General features: G+C 37.3%; 1 protein-coding gene and 1 long non-coding RNA gene across 4 annotated transcripts in view; one reads left to right on the forward strand and one right to left on the reverse strand.

Moving 5' to 3' along the window:
- SYT1 (synaptotagmin 1) overlaps positions 1–24,202 on the forward strand; it is a 542,097-nt gene that overhangs the window by 223,238 nt on the left and 294,657 nt on the right. The gene's annotated exons all lie outside the window — the stretch shown is intronic.
- The window catches only part of LOC140602795 (uncharacterized), a 311,552-nt gene continuing 303,597 nt past the window's right edge, over positions 16,248–24,202 (reverse strand). Inside the window, exon 4 of the long non-coding RNA XR_012005707.1 lies at positions 16,248–17,002. This is a non-coding gene — a long non-coding RNA (uncharacterized lncRNA). The remainder of the gene's footprint in view (positions 17,003–24,202) is intronic.

The following is a 24,202-nucleotide window of genomic DNA, read 5'->3' on the forward strand; positions in this document are numbered from 1 at the left end:
GGGATGAAGCAAAAACATTTGGGACTGTCCCAAGAATACAGGTTTATTCCCTTACTGTTATAGTCAAAATCCAAGAGACCCTAATAAGCTTGGTCCCCCATGGGGACCTTACTAACGTAAGGGATATCAACCATACTTCTGAGAAATCTCAAGTATATTCTCTGTGTTTATAAAAGTAAAATATTTTGATCCTCTAATGACACTTTACAGTGCCAGAACCATCCGTTGGCCACTGATACTCTCTCTCCATAAGGTTTAATAAACCTCTGAGATCTTAGAAAGCAGTTTTCAGAAGGGTATGGAAACAAATTTCTCCTCTTTCTTATGAATACCCATAGGAGCTGGTGTCACTATAATCTACTATGTAATCTTTGAAAGTCCCTCCAGAAAATCAAAACACTCATAAAATAAAGCTAAGATCTTGTCAGGCAAAGCTTTAGCCGGCACTATTCAAGCAATCTTTTGACCTCTGAAAAATGACCTATTTGCCTCCTCCTCTAAGGAATAGTAGCAAAACCATTACAACTATAAATGTGTACTTAATAGTGATAAAAAACATTTGACTTTCAGGAATCCTGTTTAGAAATGGTTCAGCAGGACTTACAAAGTTACATTACCAGTTACCACCTAGACAAGACCCTTGCTTTCCTCACTTCCTTTAGATAGACCAGAAGCCTAGTCATTTGTTCACACTCACACACACGTTTACCTGAAATCCAATAGACATTCCATTATCTTTTAAAATTTGTTTTGTTTTCCCAAAATTCTCTCTAGATATGTTTTTACCTAACTCCTTTGGGCTAATATTTCCTCATTGCTGCCATTTAATGAATTTCGATGCTGTACCAAACCATAAGAGCTTTGTGCTCTTTATTTCACTTCCTCTTCCAATGAATGAAATGTTCAAACCGGTTTTATACATAAATCTGAACTTATAAAAGGCTAAACACCTTGTCCAAGGTCATGGATCTACAAAGATGCATAGCCAGGGTCTGAAACAAAGTCTCTCTCACCCTAAAGCCCCAACTCCTTTCAAACGCTGTCATCTCCAGATGAGCTGGGTAGATGGTAGGCTCTACTAATTGTAAGTTATCCGACGTCTGTTAATTTCAGCATTCAGCATTTAATAGCAACGTTTTCTATTCCAGTAATAAAAAAAAGAATGGAAAATTCCGAAGTACTGTCAGCAGGAGCACAATAAAAATGAAACGCCCAGCAAGAGGGATTCAATTTATGTTCACTGGAACTGAACTTGTCTAGGTCAAACAATATTATTGACGTCGTCCCATCTCCAAGGGTACTCCATAACTTCAGGTTGTGAAGATGTAGTTTCAGTTAAATATTTTTAAATTATATTCAATAAGAAATTATTTTACAGAGAGTTCAATTTATCACAAATGAAACCTTTTGGCTAGTAGGGAGAGTCTTGTTCGTATCCGTGTGCTCTTGGCCCACTGCCCTTTTGCCATGTGGTACTCTGCAATGGCAGAGGAGGACACAATCACATGCCAGCAGAGGCACCTGTCAGGACCTGTTGGGGGCTGAATCTCTTTGTGAACTAACAGGCAGCTCCCAAAACAGATCTGATTTAAGCAGAACACAATCCCCAAATTGTTGCCTTTCCACATGTTATTTTAGAACATGTGAACAGCACCCTAAATAAATTGGTTAAAGAGTGACTTCATCTGGCTCAATGTATGAGTATTGACTTTTTTGTCCTTCAGAGTTTTATGGTAGCCACTCAAAGACAAATGAGGAAATAGTTTCCAAAAATGCAGTCAACAGTTATTTTCTACATTGTGAGCACGGGAAAGGGGGAAATAAAAGATGAATGTTCTACCTAAGTGCTATCCATAGTAGCTATCTAATCTTGGCAATGACAAAACTATACAAACTTTACCAAATGAAGGCAGTGCAGCCAGAAGGTGCATTTTTTTCAGAAGATGCATTTTTTTTTGTCACTCAGTCCGTTATGTCACTGATCCTGCGGGGGGGAAAAATTAATTCCTCTATGATGTCACTTAATCCCTCACCAATAAATACATTAATTCAAAAAAATCTGATTTTTGCCATAGAATAGAAGCTCTAGCACAATAATGAAGTGTTTTTTTTTCTTTTTTTGTCTAAACATTATTTATTCATTGCAACTGGGAGTGTTAAAACAATGCAATTTGGAATAAACATATGCTTGGTTAATGCTATCCTTTAGAGAGGAATAAAAATTAATAATTTAAAGCCATATAATTGTTATGCATCTGATTTGATAGAAATGTACCCTTGAGATACAAGAGTGAAGAATTATTCAAAAATCACAAATACTGAAGGAATCACAACTTCCTGGATGGTTAATGTAGTCCTCTGTTAACACAAAGTAGGAGTTTTGAAAAAATTAAAAAACATTTTTTTTTTTAAGAAAGAGAGAATGAGCCAGCAATTAAAGAGGGGCAGAGGGAGAGAGAGAGAAGTCCAAGAAGGCTCCATGCCCAGCACGGAGCCTGAATAGGGGCTTGATCTCACAACCTTGAGATCATGACCTGATCCAAAATCAAGAGTCAAGCACTTAACTAACTGAACTACCTAGGCACCCCCAGGAGTTCCAAAATTTATGTAAATTGTCATTTCTGATAATGCAAAGAAAAATGTTGATCAATATCTTTGATAAGTATCTTTTAAAAACTAATTTTTTTTGTAAATATGTGTCTGTATTAACAACAAACTCTCATACACTTTAACATATCAGTTTTGTCCAGTGTGGTTTTATTTAAATGGCATAGACACTGGCCTTTGATTAGAACAGTGCCTTGTTGACTAGATTCAGATGGAGCTGTATCTAGTTTAAGGTACCACTAAGCCTCTATGGTCTTATTTCAGATCCTCCAAGTCAATCTCAGGGGTTGCAATTTCCATTTAACATCTCTGTGATTCTTATGCATGCTGAAATTCCAGGCTTCCAGTAATTTATATGGTGCCATAGAAATTTCCCAACTTTTGTCGAAGTTTTAAATAACTTACATGGTTCTCCAACTTTAAGATAATAAATAATATATTATCTATATATGCTATAGATTTTATGTTAAACAATAACCAATACCTGAAGTGTTTATTTGGTGTAAGTACTGTTTTAGATAGCAATTCATCAATTTATTGAATACTCTCAGCAATGGCATGAAGTATTATGTTTGTTAGCTACAGAGCTAATTTTGGTCTCATGTACTCTGGCTTCCCAAACTTCATCCTAACTACCAGATTATACTATATTTTAAATGTCTGTCGTTGAAAACTGGACTGCTTCACAAGTCATAATAAAAGGGGGGAAAATGCTCCCAATATATAGCAGAATGAGGAGGAAGAAGAAAAAATAGAATTTTATATAATAATATAGACACAGCAATAAAATTGGATAATATCACAGTAAGTTGGCTAACAGAAGTGAGAAAAGGGCCTTTTGTAAGGGAGGGCTTACTGGAAATACTGTATTTGAGCAAATGCTAAATAATACATCTGAATAAATATTAAAATAAATTTTAAGAAATATTGAATAAATATTTAAATGTGAACATATATTAAATATAAGTAAAATATAATAAGCATAAATAAACTAAAAATAAAATAAAATACCAGTCTTTCAAATAAATATCCAGGGAATAGACCATTCCAGAAAGAGGAAATAGGTTTTGATGTGTTCATGCTGGAACAATAATCATCTTAAGTTCAAGAAACAAGAAGTTCAGGGTGGCTGGAACAGAATAAACAGAGATGGTTCAGCATGAGGTCACATGAGAGACCAGCAGAAGCCAAATCGTGAAAGATCTTAAAGGAGACATATTCCACCAAGAACCGCAAAAGTGCAGAAAGAACCCAGAATGCAGTGACATAATGGTTAAACGCACATTGAGTTTGGAAGCAAAGGACTTTGCTTCAGGTTCTAACTCTTCTGCTTCCTCATTGTATAGCATTTGCCAAGTTCCCTATTTTGACAGGCCTAAGTTCCTATGTCTTTGTGCAAAAGTAACAATGATGCCTACCTTGCAATTTTTGAATACTAATTCATATAATGCATATAAAGGGCTTAGCCAAAGTGTCTGGCATGAACGAAAGTGACTATTTTAGAGCATTTGAGGGAATGCAACTTAATCCAGTTTGACTGTTATAGATGGGGAAGAGTAATAAAAGATGAGTCTACAAATATAACTGGAACCAGAAGTGGAACACAGAACACCAGACTATTTCATACCCCGGAGAGAATCACTAAAAAAAAATTTTAGCAAGGATGTATCAGTGCTAGACTTGAGAAAGACTGATATAGCAGTTATTTGCAGAGTATTTTGGATCCTGGAGATACAGAAGTAGAAAAATCAGTTAAGAAGCAATTTAATTTGTTCTATGGCGGGGACCAAAAGGAGAGGATAGATTGCCAACCTTAGGGAGGGCAAACCGACAGGACTTTGTGACTAAGTAAATGAGAACAGGTTTCAAAGCTGGGGGCCAGAGAGAATAACTGAAATAGAGATGGTGATGGAAGAACCCAGTTTGAATCAGAAGAAAATGATTCAGCTGTACAGACGCTGGTTTGAGATTCCAGCAGAAATCCAGCCGGCAGTGGAAAATGTAGAACTAAAATAAGAGGGAGAGTCCTGGTTGGAAATGAAGGTGGAGTACCATCAACACTCAGATTAAAGCTAAAGCCCAGATGGATGGTGGGATATTGTCACCAAGAGAAAATGAAGATAAAAGAAAAGAATGCTAAAGGTGTAGCCCCAACATCCAAGAACATTCGATTGCTAAGACTGGGAGAAGGAGTCTGGGAACAACAGGGAAGGGAGTGGTCCGTATGCTCAAAGGACAGAAGAACACGAGGAACAGATTCTATATGTCAATCGCTCAAGGAAATGCCATCTATGTAACGAATTGAAATACTTTCATTTAGTGGATGCCAAACCACCAACTGAAAACTTGTTGATAGTGCTTTTCACTCATAATGAAAAAGGACATAAAAGTTTTTGACCTGTGGGTTTTTTTCTGGTATATATCTAATTTCTTGACAAGCCCTTATAAGGTATTTGCTTTAAATGTTCTATTTCTAAAGTCTAGAGTAACTTCCTGTGAAAGTTGTGAAGTATTCAGACCCTGAATAGCTGCGTACAAAATAGGTCTGCTAACAGCATATAAATAAATATATTTCCTTTGATATAGGAGCTAAAGGCAATAGAATCATTTCCTCTTTAAATGACTCAGTCCTATGGCAGCATTTAGGAGTACATATTAAATGAGTCATTATTACAAAAGCTTTTAACTGCTACACCTTTTTCTCTACCTTTAATACCAAAGGAAACAAAATGAGGCAGTATAAAGAAAACTAATATACATTTTTTTTTATTTTACCAGTTACTCACCCCCATATCTCATTTGTGTTGTACAGACTAGAATTCCAGTTAATGGAAGAAAAAATTTTTCTTCAAACAAGTGGACTTACTTATATAGATAAAATTATGAATGAGATTAAAAACGGCACAACATAAAATATTGAAATACTAAGACCAGATATATGTTAATAAACTTGAAAATGCCAAATAACTATCCAAAAAGCTAAAACTGATCAAAATAAAAAGAATCCTACATGAGAAATAGAAGAGATATAGGTGAGTTATTTCCAATGGGGAAAAAAAGTGGGCTGAGCTCCAGCATTTCCTCCTGCATTTTCTCTGAGATAAGGTACAATAAGGAATAGAAACTAACTTGAGAAAAAGAGGCAGCTTTCTTCAGTCCCATAGCAACCTATGAATAAAAGCTTCAGGAATCCTCTTTTTTTTTTAATAAAATAAAAATTGGGGGATTAGATCTTATTTTCCTGTTAGTAGTTGGGGAATCCAATCTCTTTAAATAGTGGGAAATCCATGTAAATCCAGAAAACATTTTATTGTGAATTCATGTATAGTATACTTATATTTTCATCCTAAATCTAATTACTGAGGTAAGAAGTTTACATCTTAGCTATATTATTGATTAATAAAACAGATTTTTAATTTTGTAAACTTTAATACTTGATCTAGTAGTCTGGTTTAATCAATGCTTTTTAAAAAAATATCAGCTAATCTAGGCAGAGCTTTAATTAAACATGTATAGATGTATAGATGTGCAAATAAAGCAAAAATGGAAGTGCATAGAAAAAATGATTATTGGTTATTAAATAACAAAGACAAACAGTTGTTGAACTTTTACCAAATATCAGATAATGTACTTACCAATTACCTGTGTTGCTTCCTTTAATATTTACAATAATTTTATAATTAAAAACTGGTATTTTATAGTCAAATGATTAAGTAATTTGCCCAATGATGTACAACAATAATGTGATGAAGCAGGACTATGTGCCCAGTGGTCCAACTCTACAAATAGTGCTCCTCACCACTCATCTACACTATGGGTAACTTTGATTTTACTTATTCTTCAAAATATTCACTATATATAGTCTTAACAGTGAGAGTCCTAAATCATCCTCATTTAAAATGTAAAAATTCTCATTTTACTGTGAAGAAAGTCCTTATGTGTCTCCACGATTTAGAATAGTATTCCTAACAAAGTTTAAGACAGAAGGCTGTGGAGCGAAAAAAGAGAAATACATCAGAGGAATATATCAAGGAAAGGTATTTTTATACTACGCTCACCCCATCTCCGAAATCCAGAATTTCTCCTTTCCTTTTCATGCTTTATGTACCATTTCAAATACTCTCCCTCTTCCTGGAACACTCCTTCTGCCTCTACCCTCACGTTAGACTAAATTTATCCTATAGGCCGCCAGTCACATGTTACCTTCCCCAGGAAGCCCTCCTGTCACCATTCTTTGTTAGGTGTCTTTCCTTTTCTTGCTAGTAGCACTGGTGTCCCTCCTTCCTTTCATATCATATGTCTCCCCCCACCAACCCCACGCACACAGTATTCTAATTCTTTATTTATATGTTGAGCTCTTCTAACTATCGGTCCTTCCAAGCAGAGACCATGAGTTTTGCATTCATCTTAAGGTAGTATCAAATTGTAAAAATAAAAGACTATTATTTTTTATCTCCAGTGACTTCTGTAATGCCTACCAGAGACTCAACACTTAAAGTATTTCTTGAATGAAGAAATACTTTTTAAGGTATCTCATGGTTTGCAATGTATTTTCTCATGTGTTACATCAGTGAATTTTTAAGTTAAGCTTCCATGGTGAGTGTTACATTCTTATTTTTAAATGAGGCACCCAAGACACAGAAAAGTTAAGAACCTTGGCCAAGGTCACAAATGCTACAACAACAAAAAATGAGACTCAACAGCCTGTCTTTGGACTCTCGGTCCAGTGTGGTTTCTTTTATAACTCAGATGAGAAACTGGTCTCCTAGGAAAATACAAGTAGTGCTCCTGGTATACCAAATTTCATACTCAAAACGTGTACTACCCTGAAGTGATAGCATGCCACAGAAATTTTTTTAATTTTTTATTTCAACTTAAATGGACAAAATAGTGTTCTTTAATTCAGTAACTATTTAATGCAGAGTGTATTAGTAGGAAATAATAAACACAATCTTTGCCCTTGATGGAACATCAAGTCTAGTAGAAAGAGTCACAGAAAAGCACAAATAACTGTCATTCAAGGCAATAAAGAGATGCTAAGAGAGGGTTAATAGTTCATCGGACACATCTTTCTTGAATAATTAATTTTGAATGTCAAGGCTGGCACCATGTGCTAGGTAGAGGAGGATTTTCAAACAGGGAGTTGTAGGTTCCCAAGGCAAGAGATGTCATCCAGAGGGCTGGATTTAAAAAAGACTCATAAAGTGGGATGATCTGAGAGGAAGCTTAAAGAGCTGGTTTCAAAAGACCAGGATTAGAGTCATCATTCTGGCAGATATGGAGACATTAAACAAAAGGTACAAGAAACGTGGGGGGTATCTTTTGAAGAGAACCAGATTAATTAGTGATGAAGGAAAACAAGAGTAAGAATGTAATGTTAGGATCTTAAATGACAGCCTAAGGAGCTCACTTCTTGATAAGCAGTGAGGAGCCATTGAATTTTGAGCAGCAGAATGACCTGATTGGAGCTGGGATTTGTTAAGACTTATCTACCAGGTGAATGTAGAAGGCAAAAAGAAACTCAAGTTCTCCAAGCTAAGGATGATAAAGTAGCATCATTTAATTACACCATTATATTACAGAAAATATTTAGGTGTTCTAAAATAAACACATTCTTTTAGTTTGTTTCCCTAAAATAGATGAAACAATTTTGAGAGAATCCCCACTGATGAGTTTTCATACTAAACAAAATGCCTATTAGAGCGAGAGAGATTGCACCTCAGTACAGTTAAATTAGATTTGATATTTTTTGGAACTAAACTCCCTTTGGTAGTTGTAGAGAACGTCTTCTGCAGATTAAAAAAGAAGAAGAAGAACATGAAGCACACAGCAATTTTTCATAGTTATTACAGGTGACATCTAAACTGGCAGAGTGCAGACAAAGGAAAGGCATGTAAGTTAGATAAATAAAAGGATTTCTTTGGACTCATCTACAAACACCAACAGAAGTATATAAAGAGATAATGAACTTGTCGAAGGGTAGCTGCTGCTGGATAAGTAAGTCCAAATATCTTTCAATTCCAAAATGTCAAGTCAATTTTGATTGCTGTTTTCAAAAGTAGTTATTTTTAGGATATTTGTGCTTCACATTTAAGTTAGCCAAAATATTTTATGTATTAGGTGTCAAATTTAATTGTGTTGATACTAAGGATACACTGCTAAATCTAACTGTAACGATTTACATCCCTCCATGCCTTGGGGATCCACTATTTGTTTTTATCAAATAAAATCTAAGAAGATGCTGTTATAACTGCTGTACCTTTCGGGGGGGAAAATGTTCTATACCTTTGAATGTGGCACTTATGGACATTGAATAAGTCATCCTTTAAAGATAGATATTTTCTGCTAAAGAGATACGGCTTTCAAACTAGATGGTGTTGGGTGGCCAAGAAACTCTCTGGGCTATAAATTCTGTGAGATAATCTAGTAAAGAAAAATTCTATTGTAATTGAATTTGGAAATTTGCATGTCTCTTTCCTTCGGAGCTACATACGGCGTATTAGGCAGCATATATCTGACTCTAATATGCTAAAAATAAAACTTATTTAACTGCATTCAACCCAGTGCCTACTAAACTTAGGTGATCATAAAATCTATTTTTCTTTAATATCTATTTATATTCCATGCTGACTTTAGGAAATACTGAGAGAGAGCAAGGAAGGCAGCATTACCTACCAGGGAAATGTGAAGTTTTAATAAAAGATGTGTTCACCACTAAGCCTACTTCCCGGGAAAAGTTGCTACTGGAGTTCTGGTCTGGGTCAAGCCATGGGGTGTGCTCCAAATCTGATACTGGGATTCCCAGAGTCCTATTTAGTGCTGCCTCAAAGATGGAAAATGATCTCTCATTATTTTGTCTCCTCATCTCTGCTGCCTCTACTCTATGTTTTCTGTGTTCTAAGTCTGTAACAGGGAGCATAATACATTCCAAAGATAAAATGGTGAGTAAACCCCCCATGGTCTTCACCCTCACAAAACAAGCGGTGTAGCAGAAGAGAGAGACAAGGGGAGAGGCCAGCGTGTTTTTTTCCCAAGGACGACACCTTGCACTGGGGGCACACAGATCTCCTGTGTTCATACTGCCTGGATGGATTAAGGTAGTCATGTGAATGCATTGAAATCTGAGGAAGGAGTAGGTAAGATACAATGAAGATCTTCCATCAAGATCTTGATGTGGAAAAGCGTTACTTGTAGGAAAAACATAAATGCAGCAATTCATCCAATCCATGCAGTATGGAGCCCAAAGGAAGATCTTTCCTTATTGTTGAATTTCCCTTCTCAGGAAAGTTTAGAAACACTATCCGAACCCTTGGACCTGTAGGATAATCCAAAGGTGAGGGGAGGTAGCATCGCACCTGTTAGAAGCTTGACCTTAACCAAGCTCCTTGGTTAGGTAGTTGCTATTACTTAGAGATAAGGGGTGGATGCTGGAATCTCCCTCCCCCTCCATGATTTAAGCCCAGAGCTACCGAGGAACAACACATCTAATCAACAACTCTGCCTGCGGTGCTCTTCCTCCCGGGCTTTCCGACCTTGGAAAAATTCCTTCACACAGCAACCTTCCACTTGAGGCCATGATTGTGATTTTTCACTCGGGGCCAGAAACTCTTCTTAATTGAGGCAGAATATAGTTATTTGAAGTATGTTCACAGAATATAGGACATGTTTGGATAGTTCTGGCCAGGCCTTTATGGATCAGATTACATCTGGACAAAATACTAATTGGTCTTTAAGGAGGAGGTCCACGGGATTGTGAAGTCAATGTGTGTGTCACACACAGGCCAAAGTAAAGAGTTTCTAAAGTTGAAAACATTAGCACCATTCACACAAACTCAGTAACACCAAATTGGCAACATCCTAATAAAATGAAGATTAAAACGTTTTAAAAATGAAAAACTAGAATATGATTGCATGTGACAGTTTTACATTTTTAAAAGGAAACATTCACAGGGGGATGTGAATCATTTATCATCCTGACCAGACCTCTCCTAGTCTTTTCTCTTTAAAGTTGAAAATAGTGCAATTATTCTGTTATGCTTCATAAAATAGTAAATTATCTCCAATTACTGCAAATGCATAGTAGCAATAAAATGCTTGTGTAGAACAACACACTCCCCATGGTCATCTTGGAATTTATTGCAATATCATAAAATTATAACTCTGAAAAGAGTTTCAAAAATACATCTAGCTCACTTTCCTTGCCTCTGGGCAGGACTGGGTTGCAAATAATTCCAGAAAAATAACTGCTTAAAGAGAAGATCTAACAATTATTCTTGTTCAATTGCACTTACATAGAGACAAATCTTTTTTTTTTTCATATGGCACATTTCTGAATGTTTCCTTATGTTCATATTCAGCTGAATTCTCAAACGTTCACATGCCACCACCTCCAGTGAATGGTCCTTAAGCAATGACAATAATAACAAATCTATCGATGATTTTACCTCATGAACTTTTGAAAAAACACTTTCATATTTTGGCCTTTATATTTCTGTTTTCATCTAAAAGACAAGACTGCCTACACAAATTTTTAAGCATCTCCAGGTGAAATATCAAAAAACACTGTCTTAAGAGCAGTAACCTAGGTTCTGCATGAAAAACACTTTGTTATTCCCACAGAAACCATAAAGTGAGCACAGCTTCCTCTACTGACATTAATGAATATTCGTAATTTTTAAAAATTATAATTATGAATTTTTGCTGGGTACATGGGAGATGCCAGAGATCCTCAGTCAAGTTTTATACCATTCGCAGTTCTTTTATCACTCAGCACACTCTCTAGGGTCCCTTCCAGAGCCTGCCCTTCCATAATTTAGGGCTGCTTTGAGCATCTCTAGACCAGTTCTGAGACTAGTCTGCCAACCAAATATGCATTAAGTTCCTGTAAAAATTTCCCCCTTCTCCACATTCCAAAAACTTCAAAGGGCAGAGGGGTAAACTCTAGTGGCTTGAGCAGGATGGCAGGTGATCTTTGAAGTTAGAAAGATCTGTTTGATAGTTGGGTCTGTCACTGACTCTCCAGATAACCTTGGAAGTGTCACATATCTTCTCTGAGTTTCAGGTTCCTGGTCATTTAAATGGAAGTAAGGATGCCTACCTCACAGGATAGAACAAGGGTTAAGTGAGATACTTTATGGGAAGCGAATAATGGTCAAACAAATAGACCCTCAGTCCATGTTTGCAGTGTTTCAATTATTGTTGCTAATGTTCTTGTTGTTAGTGGTATTACTATGTCTACTGGGAATCCTGGAGCATAGGGACCCAAAAAAGCCCAGCAAAGAAGGTGAGAATTGGTATTAATGTTCATCGGGAGACATGGTTGGGATTTTACTCTGGCAAGAGGATGTACGACATGGAATGGAGTAAAAGTGACATGCCTATTAAGAAGACAAGGTATTTTATTTACAGGGTGATAAGGTATTGACTTAGAATGCCTAGAAAATCTCTGATAAAGGAAAACATCCTCTTACCTATATCCCGCTTTATAGATGGGGAGCACAAGGCTTACAGTTGAATGTGGCATGCCCAGAATGGTTCAACTAGGCTTCGGACTCTGGATTTCTGAGTCCAAAGTCGGTGCTTTATACACTTTTACCAGAGTCTTTCCCTCTTTTAGGACATCAGTCCTTTCTCTATTCTTCTTCAACTTCTATCCTTCTTAGTCATTGCCTAGTTTAAATTCACCTTGTGTGTCATGCTCCTTTTATTACAGCATAATTATTTGCTATATTTTATCACTTCCTATTCAATTATGACCTCCAAGAGGTCAAAGAGAGGTCTTAGTCATCTCAGTATCTCAAGGCCTACCCCTGAACAAGGTTGGGTGGACAAGTCGTCTCTCCTCCACTTCAGAGAGGAGGACAGTCAGGGTTCTTTCCGGGCTCCTCTGAAATCCACAAACACCTCTACAAATGGAGAAACTTCCACGTAGAGATTGGTGGGTCACAGAGGCTGGGGTACAACATTTAAAGCCTTTCAGATCTGGCCTAAGGATAAGTTCTTGAGCTTGGGAATTGTTTCTTGAAAAGTCCTGTTCCCAGAGAGGTTAATCTACCAGCAATAATCAAAGACAGACTAGCAAGAGATGAAAGTTCCAGTGAAATCATTCATGGGCTAATTAAATTCCCTCTTCACTCAGTTTTGCTACAATTAAAATAATAAAAGATCTGTTTACATTTCTGATGCCTTGATATGTATTGAGAAACACAATATTCTTAAGTAGGTTTTCCCTTTGCTTTTCTCTGCTTTAATATAATACAGTCATTATCCGTGTGGGCCCACAGTGCTCTGTGTTAAATTCGCCAACTGCTGTTCTGCACATTCCCTCAGCCAATTTATTTCAATTTCAGAAGGAGCAACCAACTCCACAGTGGATGACTGCTGACTGCAGTTCCACACCATCACTCTTGGGGAGTAAACGCATATCAAGCAAAAAGCTTCCACATGTGAGCACGAATGTGCTCAGTTCCCTGGTGGCAGCGGCAGCTCTGGGCTTGATAGACCCATTTCTGCACCTGAGATGCAGACCTAGACAGATCACCTGCCTCTGGCACAGGACTGCATTGTTATGTTAAAAAAAAAAAAAAAAGAAAGAAAAAAACAGCTACAGAAAATGTAAGGGAAAAAATAAAAAGAAAATGTAAGGGAAAATAAACAGTTTGCGCAGAGAAGACTTTCAAACTTAGTCGTTAGCCCATGTAAAAGCTAGATCGTGTTTACAACATAGTTGGTGGTGACCAGATATCATAAATGCTTATGTTTACTTTCAGAAAAAAAAATGATAGCATTCTTAGGGTAACCGTTTAAGACTTACAATTTTCATGGTTAGGGGTTTAGAGCCAACATGCTCAGACATTTTCCACAAATGTCTATCATCAACTTAAAGTAATTGTGTTTACTAAATAAATTTGTACTGCACTAGACACATAGGGTAGAAAAATCTGCAGCACAGAGCCAGTAAATGGGCTCCTTTACCCATATGACCTCCCTGCTCTTGTCTCTTATTTTCCCTACATGCTGATTCCATCAAATAATTCGATCTTTATAGAAATGACCTAGCCTGTTATTTGACAAGATTCTTTATTCTTGAACAACATTATCACTTGCCCCATTACCTTGCTCTTGAATAGTACATTAGAAGAGCCAGGTCACTATTGAATATGTGTACTTACGAATTACTGGTTATGTATTACCCACACTCCAGCTAAAGCCATGATTTTAATGTAGAAGTGGACATTTCTAGGGATGTATGTATAGCAATCCATTTACAAATTTGGGTTATAAATGATCACAGGTTTAAACTTTTTTTTTTCAAGTGTAATATTAAGCAATTCTTTCATGCAATTTGAATAAACAAGCCATTTCATTCGAGTCTACATACAATTTTCATGTGTTGGAACTGGCGCAAAAACAAATGGCACGCTTTCTGCTCTTGTTTAAAGCAATAATCCAAGGTACCATCTCTGCTACGTAATAAAAGCAACAGCACTAGTATAGAAATGAGGAAGAAAGAAAAAGAAGCATTTAGTGAATTTCAAAAAAAAAAAAAAAAAAGCTGAGTCAAACACTGTCCATGTGTTATCTCCTCTGGTTCCACAGCACAAAAATGAAGTAGCTATTATCCGAGTTTCTGGGCTATTAAGTAATTTACCAAATGTGTCCTGCTGGCTCTTTAAATGCTGTAGCTCCACAGGCTCCTCTCCCGAGCACTCTGTTTTTCCATGGCACATAATTTCCCTGGGTGCTCTGGTCTCTTCGCATGGCTTCAGTTGCTACTTATAGACTCTGATTAGTACCGAATCCATTATTTCCCAATATCACCTTTTTCCAAAACCTCAGACCCATATACCCAGCTGCCTGCTAGATAGCTCCCTTCCTGGTCCCCCAGACCCTTCCACCTCCAAACATCCACTAATGATCTCCCTGTTGTCCCCTATATTCCTCAGTAGTTGCTGGGACCACCATCCAGCCAGGGGAGGAGAGGATTAGTCATTTTATTTTTCTCCATTACCCCTAATATCCTTCTATAAATTTTACCTCCTCGGTGCCATCCCAGTGCAACTACAGGATCTGTGCCTGTTCTCTCCACCCTCACTAACCTCTCTGTACTGTGCCTATGAACACCTGACGGGGTTTCTTCTGCCTTCAGCTTTAACCCCTTCAACCCTGTCTCCCACAACACTGCTGGAGAAATCTCTATAAATAATGCAAGCATGCCATTCCCCTTTTAAAGGCCTTAAGTGGCTTTCCATTCCCTGTAAACAACAGGCTGACCTCCCTAGCGAGGCCCTCGGTGAGCTGGTGGGTGCCTACTTCCAGGAGTTTCAGCTCTCTTCATCCCTGACCCCCACTTTATTCTCAGAAACACCAACTCCTTCTATTTTTTTTTCCTCACATGATTTTTCTTTGGTCACAATATCCCTTCAACTTGGAAGGTCCTTCTTATCTACACCCTCACTTTTTCCAACTGATTCGTCCTCACCCTTTAAGACTCAGTAAATGTCACCATCACCAGAAATCCCTCTCTGACACAGTCCTACAAAAACCAGAATGGTGGGTTTATATTTGGAAGTTCCTAAGTGTCTAGAGAGTTGAGTTGACATCATTGGTGTTTGAGCTTAGTGGGCAGAAATATATGCTTGCAAATGAACTTGAAAAGACTTGCTGAAACCAATAGAGAGGAACACTTCAAATCATTTTGGAAAATTCCTTTATTTCCTGAATTAACTTGTAAGTTTTTCTTTTTTCTAAGCCAAATTACTTAAATAGCTTTATTCCCCCCTTGAGTAAGGATGGAAACTAATCAGGCATCCTCCAATGCACAGATGGGAAAAGTATCATCTCCCTTCCTCTTATCTTAATCCCCAGTATAACCAGATGTAGTGAAGATCCCAGCTGCCTCCTAAAGCCCTGCTGTGGAGCAACAGGATCCAAGAGACTGGGCCAGCCAACCAAGCTTAACGTTTGCTTCCAAACGCCTCCTCTGAAGCAATGAATTCAGCTCCCCAACTCCCTACTCATTCTCCTGCTTATGGGAAATATTACCACACAAAGAAACAGGCCTGTATTTAGGAGAAAAGAACAGTCTGATGTCTGGGTGATGTGAACCCAGTCAATGCAAGAGAACAGAGCAATTAATTTATATATGATTTTTAAAATACAAAAAAAAAGAGAGAGAAAATTCAGGTCCAGTTAGCATTTCACACTTGCAAAATAACTCGATTAATTTTAAGTTTCTGAAATAGCACCTGCTGTTGTTATTATTATTATTTACAATTTTGATAAAGGAACACAGGGAAAAACACCCATAATTGACCCTAGAACAAACATTTTCCTATTCTAGTCTTTGTCTCTGTGAATACGTATTTTTACAAGATTAAAATGATCTTACAGGCAAAAATACAAATTGCAAAATTTTAGATGGAAAGCTGCTTAGTACAGCTTCAGGGTGCCCACGTTTTTTGAATTTCAATTTAGCAGTCAGAGTTTTACAGTCGCAGTATGCAACTTGCCCAAAGTAACATAAAAGCTATCAGGAAAACTGGACTTGCGTGACACATGATTATGCAGTATCTTCTAAGACACTTTTGTTCCCCCCATACCTCATCTGAGTGAAAGAAAAGCATAGAAAAAAAAAGGACTCCAGATGAAAAATGTATGTTTATTAAAACATTATATGTTTCAAGTGGTTAAATATGTGATTAAATTTTTAGAGAATTTCCTTAAATGTTTTATTTCTATAGCTTGGAGGTAGTATGGGCATGATCATCTGAGCCAAATTTCTTGCTTTGCAGCTGAGAGACCCAAATGCATGTAGCAGTTTAAAGACTCACCCAGGATTACGCCTCCAAAATCAGCCTTGACCCCCAAGTCCCCTGACCTGGAGGAACTTCCACTGTATCTTGCAAATTCTTCCTTTCTTCAAAAAGCAGTGACTTACAAGCATGAGCCTTTGTGCAGAGTAGCAAGGTATATATAATAGTGTTTCACATCTTCAGAAATCATCTATCTTCTCGAATTATCTTTCATAGAATAGTGGTGGGCCCTGAGTCCACAAGGTCACACTGTTCTTTGTAGGTGCTCCGGGGTTAGAGTCTGCTTCTCTCCCCTGCAACTACTCCTAGTCTGTCTTTCATTCTTTTTCCTCTGGCAAACCCATTCCCCAATCATGAGGATCCTATTGCTCACGTCCACACCACTCATTGCTCTACCTGCCTCCTAGCATGTGGCGATTGAGTTTGGCTACCCAGAGACATACTTCAAACCACCTCTTTTCCAGGCATTACTGGAGTTGATGTGTGAATGGTATTGATCCGCAGAAGCAGGCAACTTCATATGCTAATTGAAGGTGAAAGCTTTTTCTCTCCGTTGGGTTTCTCTAATATCCTAGAACGATCTGAAATAAAATGTAGAGCACACTTTTAAGTAACAGCAAATAAATCTAGGTAGACCACTCTTGGACATTGCTAGCCTCTGGCCGATTTCAGCAGCAGGGCCTCTGTAATGGTTCAGTTTTTTTTTTTTTAATTTATTTTTTATTGGTGTTCAATTTACTAACATACAGAATAACCCCCAGTGCCCGTCACCCATTCACTCCCACCCCCCGCCCTCCTCCCCTTCCACCACCCCTAGTTCGTTTCCCAGAGTTAGCAGTCTTTACGTTCTGTCTCCCTTTCTGATATTTCCCACACATTTCTTCCCCCTTCCCTTATATTCCCTTTCACTATTATTTATATTCCCCAAATGAATGAGAACATATAATGTTTGTCCTTCTCCGACTGACTTACTTCACTCAGCATAATACCCTCCAGTTCCATCCACGTTGAAGCAAATGGTGGGTATTTGTCATTTCTAATAGCTGAGTAATATTCCATTGTATACATTGATGATTAAGAAAATATAAGGTTTGACTTCTTCTCCATACAAAATCTGTCCTTGGAGACATTCAAGACACTGCAGGACTCCAGATTTTTTTTTTTTTTTTTTTTTTTTTTTTTTTTTTTTTTTTTACATAGCTAGTAAGGAAACTTCTCTTCTGCTAGCATCTCAGGTGGCTCAATACACAAGTTTAGCAGACTCACTAAGCTGACCTTACACCTTCTCCAAGGCATACATAGCTAGGAATGGGCCCTGGGGCAGCTTGTGGGTGATAGTGGAGGGTGGAGGAGGACTGTCTGTGGCCCCGAGTGGGGAGAGGGCAAAAGGATAAAACTGAACCATTACATTATGTATACAATTATGTATACAATATAGCAGAAGAGAAGTTTCCTTACTAGCTATGTAAAAAAAAAAATCTGGAGTCCTGCAGTGTCTTGAATGTCTCCAAGGACAGATTTTGTATGGAGAAGAAGTCAAACCTTATATTTTCTTAATCATCAATAACTTGCCAAGGTACTGAATAATATACAACATAGTAGATGCCTTTCAAGTCCACACACATTTATTCCTAATACATGACAGCCAGACACATCCAGAAATGAAAAATCCTGCTCCCCCCTAGTAGAGGGGAACTAAGGAAAATTGCTTTTAACCACATGTTTTAATGAAACTGTTCCCCTCCGTCATTGCTTTTCAGCACTTTTTGAAATGGACACCTTCTGTGTATCATGCTTCCTGGCAAGATTTATAAGATCCTCCAAATTATAGAACTAGAGTCCATGTCTTAAGCATACCCTCTTTCTTCAAACTTAACATCACTCATATAATTAGATATAAAAGACTGTAGAAGCGATAGGAAATTCCTTCAACAAAAGGTCAATAAACAGATTTACATTCCAAATAAGTGTGTTGATTTTAACTAGTTATTAAATGTTTCCTATCAATTAAGCTGTTACTGAACTTGAATATATCTGATTCAGATTCCAAATGTGATAAATAAAGCCAATTTTTTTTTCTGGTCACATATAAGTCCCATTTATTTTGTTGCCAATAAATTAAGTCTGGTAAGTTTGCATGAGAAATATGGAAATAAAATATTGGGAGCATGATGACATTTAAGGTGATGCTCTGTTTCTATCAAGTCCTTAGTAAATAATAAATTCTTCATGATTTTGAGAAAAAAGGGTTTTGATCTTCCCCATACTGTCTAAGCCTCCAGGTTATGATTCTATTAATCCAACTTGCCCAATTTTTTTTACATAAATGATGACACCTCCTAACTAAGGTGATCATTAACATCCATCATTTTTGAAAGTAGTTTGACGGAAAGTGACGCATTATGATGAGAAGTGAGCCTGGTTTTACAAGGGAGTACTTTTGCTTTCCCGTGGGAGACAGGTTCTGCAACCGCCCACAGAAATGGGCATGTTTAATTCAGTTATGATGAGAAGAATGAACTATCTTTCAAAAGCTTCAAACTCATGTGCCATCTAATTCGCATGTTTCTAAGAGGTTCTAACACTAAGCAAGACAGAAGCTGGTGGATTCCTCCAGAAAACCTACTTCGCATCCCCATCTATCTAGAAATGGGTCTTATGTCGGCTGCCTCAGCATTGCAATTCCCGTCACTGAGCCCAACTTTTCGAGCCACCCCATGGCTTCCAGTTATCCATCTCAGAGCCCAGCGTGTGTGTTTGTGTGTGTGTGTGTGTGTGTGTAGTTATAGAAAGAAAACAGAAAAGGATAAATGTCCCATTGCCACCTTAGTAGAACTGATTATCAGATTCCTTGCTCCCATGTCAGAAATCAGAAAGGAAGAGAGTTCAAGAAGAAACGAAATAGGCAATTATGTTAAAAATAGTAACACCTGATGTTTATTTCATCTGACCAGTTGACCGTCTAGATACTAACATCATCTCCTTTCTACAGATCAGGGATGGAGTGACTTGATCAAGCCTGTGCTCCTCACTACAGCACTGCATTATCATATTACCAACAGTTTGTTCACTTTTAACTTAAGAAGCATATGTACTGCACAGGTCCAGTTCCTTTGCGCATTTAATCTTACTACAGATTTTTTTCCTCTGGCTAAAATAAAATGAAAGCATTTTGCAATTGACAGCAGATGTCTGAAGCTTTCGTTTCCCATTTCTGGCATTATAACTCGGGGGACTCAAATTAGTGATTCCTTATAAACCTCAAACAAACAGAAACGCTTCATAAAAGTCACTAAATAAAAATTCCTATTTCCATGGCCAGTAAATTAACAACAACAAATACTGAATAGCTTTACTTTTCAGTGAAGTGAAGAGGAGGCTAATTAAGGACTCCTTCTAGACACTGGTAGGAGAAATATCTTTCTCCGCTCTGCTTCTATTTTGTTGTTGCTCTGGTCATGTTTTTAACTAAAATTAGTCAAACACATAGGATGTTCCAGGCACAGGACAAGAACCTGCATTTATGTACTGAAGGCTTGTGATCATCCCGTAAGGTTTTTACAGACTAAGCCACAGTGAAAGTGTCAAATGAAACTTGCAGATTGGAGACCAGGAATCACTCTCTAAAGCTCCCATTTTTGACTCTACCCTGAACGAAGCCAGAAGTATGTCGCCTTTCAAAATTATGTAGCCTACTTTAGGGAAGAATTCTCTAGCACCAATGGGATGTTACAGGAATAGGATAGACAACCCAGGGTTAGAGTATATTCTTTGCAACATTTCTGTGGTATCGTTTTGAGACAATATCCAACCTCTCAGAACTTCCATTCCCTTATCTGAAAAGGAAATCAGGACACCAAACCCAAGGACATGAGGAAGAACTTAGACAAACTACAGACAACCGGGAGATAAGAGAGCCCAATAAGAGTTTTTTTTTTTTTTTTTCATCACCACCACCACCATCTTTATTACATTCTATATTCTCTGATTCTTTGGGGAGAAAAATACACAAGAAATGAATAGAAAATGAGAGTCCTCCAAGTAGTGGTTGTACACATTCTATATATACGAATATATGTGTGTGTAGATATGCACATATCTACAGGGGTGGATTTTTTTTTACTTGGTGACTAAATGATTATATCCCTATTCTTTTTTGAGATTATCAAATGTCCAACCCTTAAAAGTTTGGAAAGTATGGAGTAGTGTTAGCATTATTAAAGGTGTTAATTCACTTCAAACGAAGGTGAAGGGGAAAAAAAGTTTAGACATTACTCTAGGAAAGATATGAGAGAGACGTAGGAACAATTGAGGGAGAGGGGTAAAAATACATTAGGTATTTATTCTCCATTCTCCACCCTTGTGTGATTTTCATTGTTAACAAGACTATATAGCATCAACATAGGTATCCGTGATTCTTGTTACTTCTGATGGAGACTAATTCATTCTATCTTTGGCGTGTGTCTTAGGGTTTAGCAGATCATTTTATCTCAGAAAGTTAAATCATAAAACCCTCAAAAAAATTGAATAGAAACCATTAAAAACTGTGGAAGTGGAAAATAATATGCCAGTTATTTTTTTTCTTCTTCCTAATTCAGGACTCTATTCTTTCTTGACAGACATTTTAAATAACAAAAATGTTCATACTTCTTTGGCTTATTTATACAAATTTGAAAGTATGAAAAAAATCTATCATTTTCTCAACTGCTCTAATGTCAATATCACTTTGTCAATAGGTTTGTAATATTCTTGAAACAGGAGCAAGCACTCTTCCTGGAAAAGGCAGCCCCCATGTTCCTTCTGGTCCCTATTCTAACCCTGCCTTACCAAAGATGCCTTTCCTAACCTCCCTGTGGGCAGCGAGTCCCCCACCCCATCACTCCCCATCCTGTCTATCCTAACTTTATTTTCTTCAGAGCACTTATTATTGCCATGTGATATGTATCTCTTTAGTGTCATTCTCAAACCATTGGAATGCAAGCTCCCAAGATGACCAGAGACTTTTCTTTTGTTCACTTCTGTATGACATGGAGAAAGAATTTAGTGATTACTTGTTAAATAAGTGAATAGCGAAACAACAAACGAACAAGAAAACTATCTCTATTAGAGGAGCAAAGCCTTTACTTATTGGGTTTCAGAGACTGGCAAAAACTAGTATCAGTGCATTTAAAATATAGCTTATATCTTTATTATGTAATCTTGTGTGGGTCTGTGTATGTGTCAGACAGAGAGAGGGAAAAAGAGAAAGGCACTATTTAAAATGTTTTATAATATGCTAGAATTGTTATTTAAGCAACTGTAGTGCAACAGCCACTTTGGAGGATTTACATATGCGGTGTCAAATGATCTCATTTAGAGTGTCTATCCGGACACCTCAAAATGGTGTTGGTGAAAAGTATTTTTAGACCCAGAATAAGATAGGGTCCCAGATGTCCTCAATTACTGAATGAGCTGCTATAAAGGGGCAGTGGAGTGAAAAATGCTGGAATGGTGACTCTGTTACCAAGACTATAGTTAGGGTAGGGCCTACCAATTATGTGAATTCTGAGGTTGTCAACCTTGGGATTTGAGTAATGAATTCAGTAAAACTCAGGCTTTTAACTTGAGAATTGGTGCCTATGCTATATGATTACAATTCTGTGTCATTCAGATTCATGCGAGACTCGTACTTAGGACCACGCTTCATCAGGAGGAGGCTGCTAGAAGCATCTCAGTAGTCTCACACAATTAAGATGAGGCCCTAAAGTTTCATATCTTTTTCAATAATATAAAAGCTCAGGAGCGATCTAGACCTACCTTCCGTTAAAAGCAGACAAGTGACATTTTTTTACTTAAGCATAATCCTTTAATGCCTTAGAGTCTCACCCCTGTCACCTAAACTGCTCATCAGAATATTCTTCCCAGAGGCAGAAACAAACTCTGGTAAAATACAAGTTTCTCTGTATTCTTACAATTCAAAGATAAATTTTAGTGCCACTCACACATTGGCTTTCTGGCCTTTTAATCTTAGTTTGCCTTAATTTAATACTGGTTGCAAGAAAGATATGGAAAAAAAAAACCCAGAAGTACAATTTTCCATCATGAAATAAACTGAAGGTCAAAAGTTTAGTGGTGTTTAAGAGCAAGAGCTCTCAAGCAAGTTTGGTTTGTATTGCATCTGAGTTTGCCAAGTGGAGCTACATGAATATGAGTAAGCTACTTAATATGTGTAAAGCTTGGATTCCTCAACTATAAAATGGGAATAATGATAGCACCTAGCTCAGAGGAATGACGTGAGGGTTCCAAGTCCATCCTGAAAGAAGTTGTCATGAGCACCGAGTACAGCAGGGGACATGAAAGTGGCCACCACCGAGCAGGTCAACACGTCCATTTCCTTTGCGTCCTCCCTTCCCTTGGGGCAAAATCATTTCCTGGGGCTTTCACAGGCTACCAGAATCCAGCCTTGGTGTGGCTGTTTCTGTTTCCAGCTGTCTTTAATCTGCCACATACAAAAACAAAAGCTGATAGGAAACTTAAAAAACAATGATTATCTTGTCTTTACTTATAAGAACAATGAAAGGGGCCTTTCCTTAGGGATAGATGTTGAATCATGTTGGTGGAAGTAATTAATATAATTTAATATTGTTTAAATATAGCTATTTAGAAATAAACTATCTAGCCAGATAGATAGATGTTATAGGGTGGATAGAGTATGAAAAAAAATCACAATTTGAAACTTAGGGTAAAGAAGCAAATTCTTAGAACCATGTCTCCTGTTTGAATTATAGCCAAGCACACTTAGTCTTTAAACTCTGCTTTTCAGACCGCTTGCAGCATGGTGTACTCAGGTTGAAAGACAAACCTGGTACGTTTTCCTAGAAATTCTATACGTTTTCAAATATTTGGAAGGTGTTCCTTATGTTTGTGCTTCAAAATTTACAAATATATTATGAAATAAGTTGGAAAATTCCTAGGTATTTTTCAGGAAAAAAACTCAAAGCTTCAACGTGACTTTATGCTAGAAAAGAGTGGCCTGGAGTTACAGTTCCCCAGACTCTCCAGATTGTATGCGTTCTCTCTCCTTTACCTTTACAGGTACTCTGGTTAAAAATTTAGAAATACGTTGTCAACCAAGGGGTCACAATAACTAGTGTGGTATGAAACACAGACTTTTTTTTACAATTTTTGTTTTGCTTTGATTTCAGCAATGTACATATTAATTTTTGCTTAAATTAAATATGCATGCTCTTGTGATAAAGCTGATCAGATGACATATTGCACAGAACAAGCTATAAGATGCAGTGGAGAACAGGACACAATTTGCTATAACTAAGAGATAAAAGACACATTCATGTCAAGCCAAAAAACTTTCCCTCTTGAGTGGTTAAGAGCACAATCAGGCCGATGAAAGTTACTGAAAGGAAGAGTCCCTGCCTAAGGAATTGAACCGTGCACTGACCGTGAGTGCTTTTCTAAAGCTACATAGGAATATTTTTGCACTCTAGGAGAAATTATATTGTAAAACACACTACCTCATTCACCATATTTAAGGACGTGTGTCACAAAGATTTAGTATTTGACAGTATGTTAAAGAATGCAAAAACAGTTGGGAATCTCTGGGTTAAATTTTGCAGTTTAGATCAGAAGACTTACTGACACCTGTTGGCGGCATACCAAAAGGGGCTTTTAATAAGTGAGTCTAAGTATAAATGTGTAAAAATACATTTAAGTCACAAAGCTTTGGATGGAATAGAAAGTTATATCAAAGATGACTCAAGTGAGTATATTATAAACATTTTTGG

Source organism: Canis lupus, chromosome 13, assembly GCF_048164855.1.
Source record: "Canis lupus baileyi chromosome 13, mCanLup2.hap1, whole genome shotgun sequence".
Classification (NCBI taxonomy): Eukaryota; Metazoa; Chordata; class Mammalia; order Carnivora; family Canidae; genus Canis; species Canis lupus.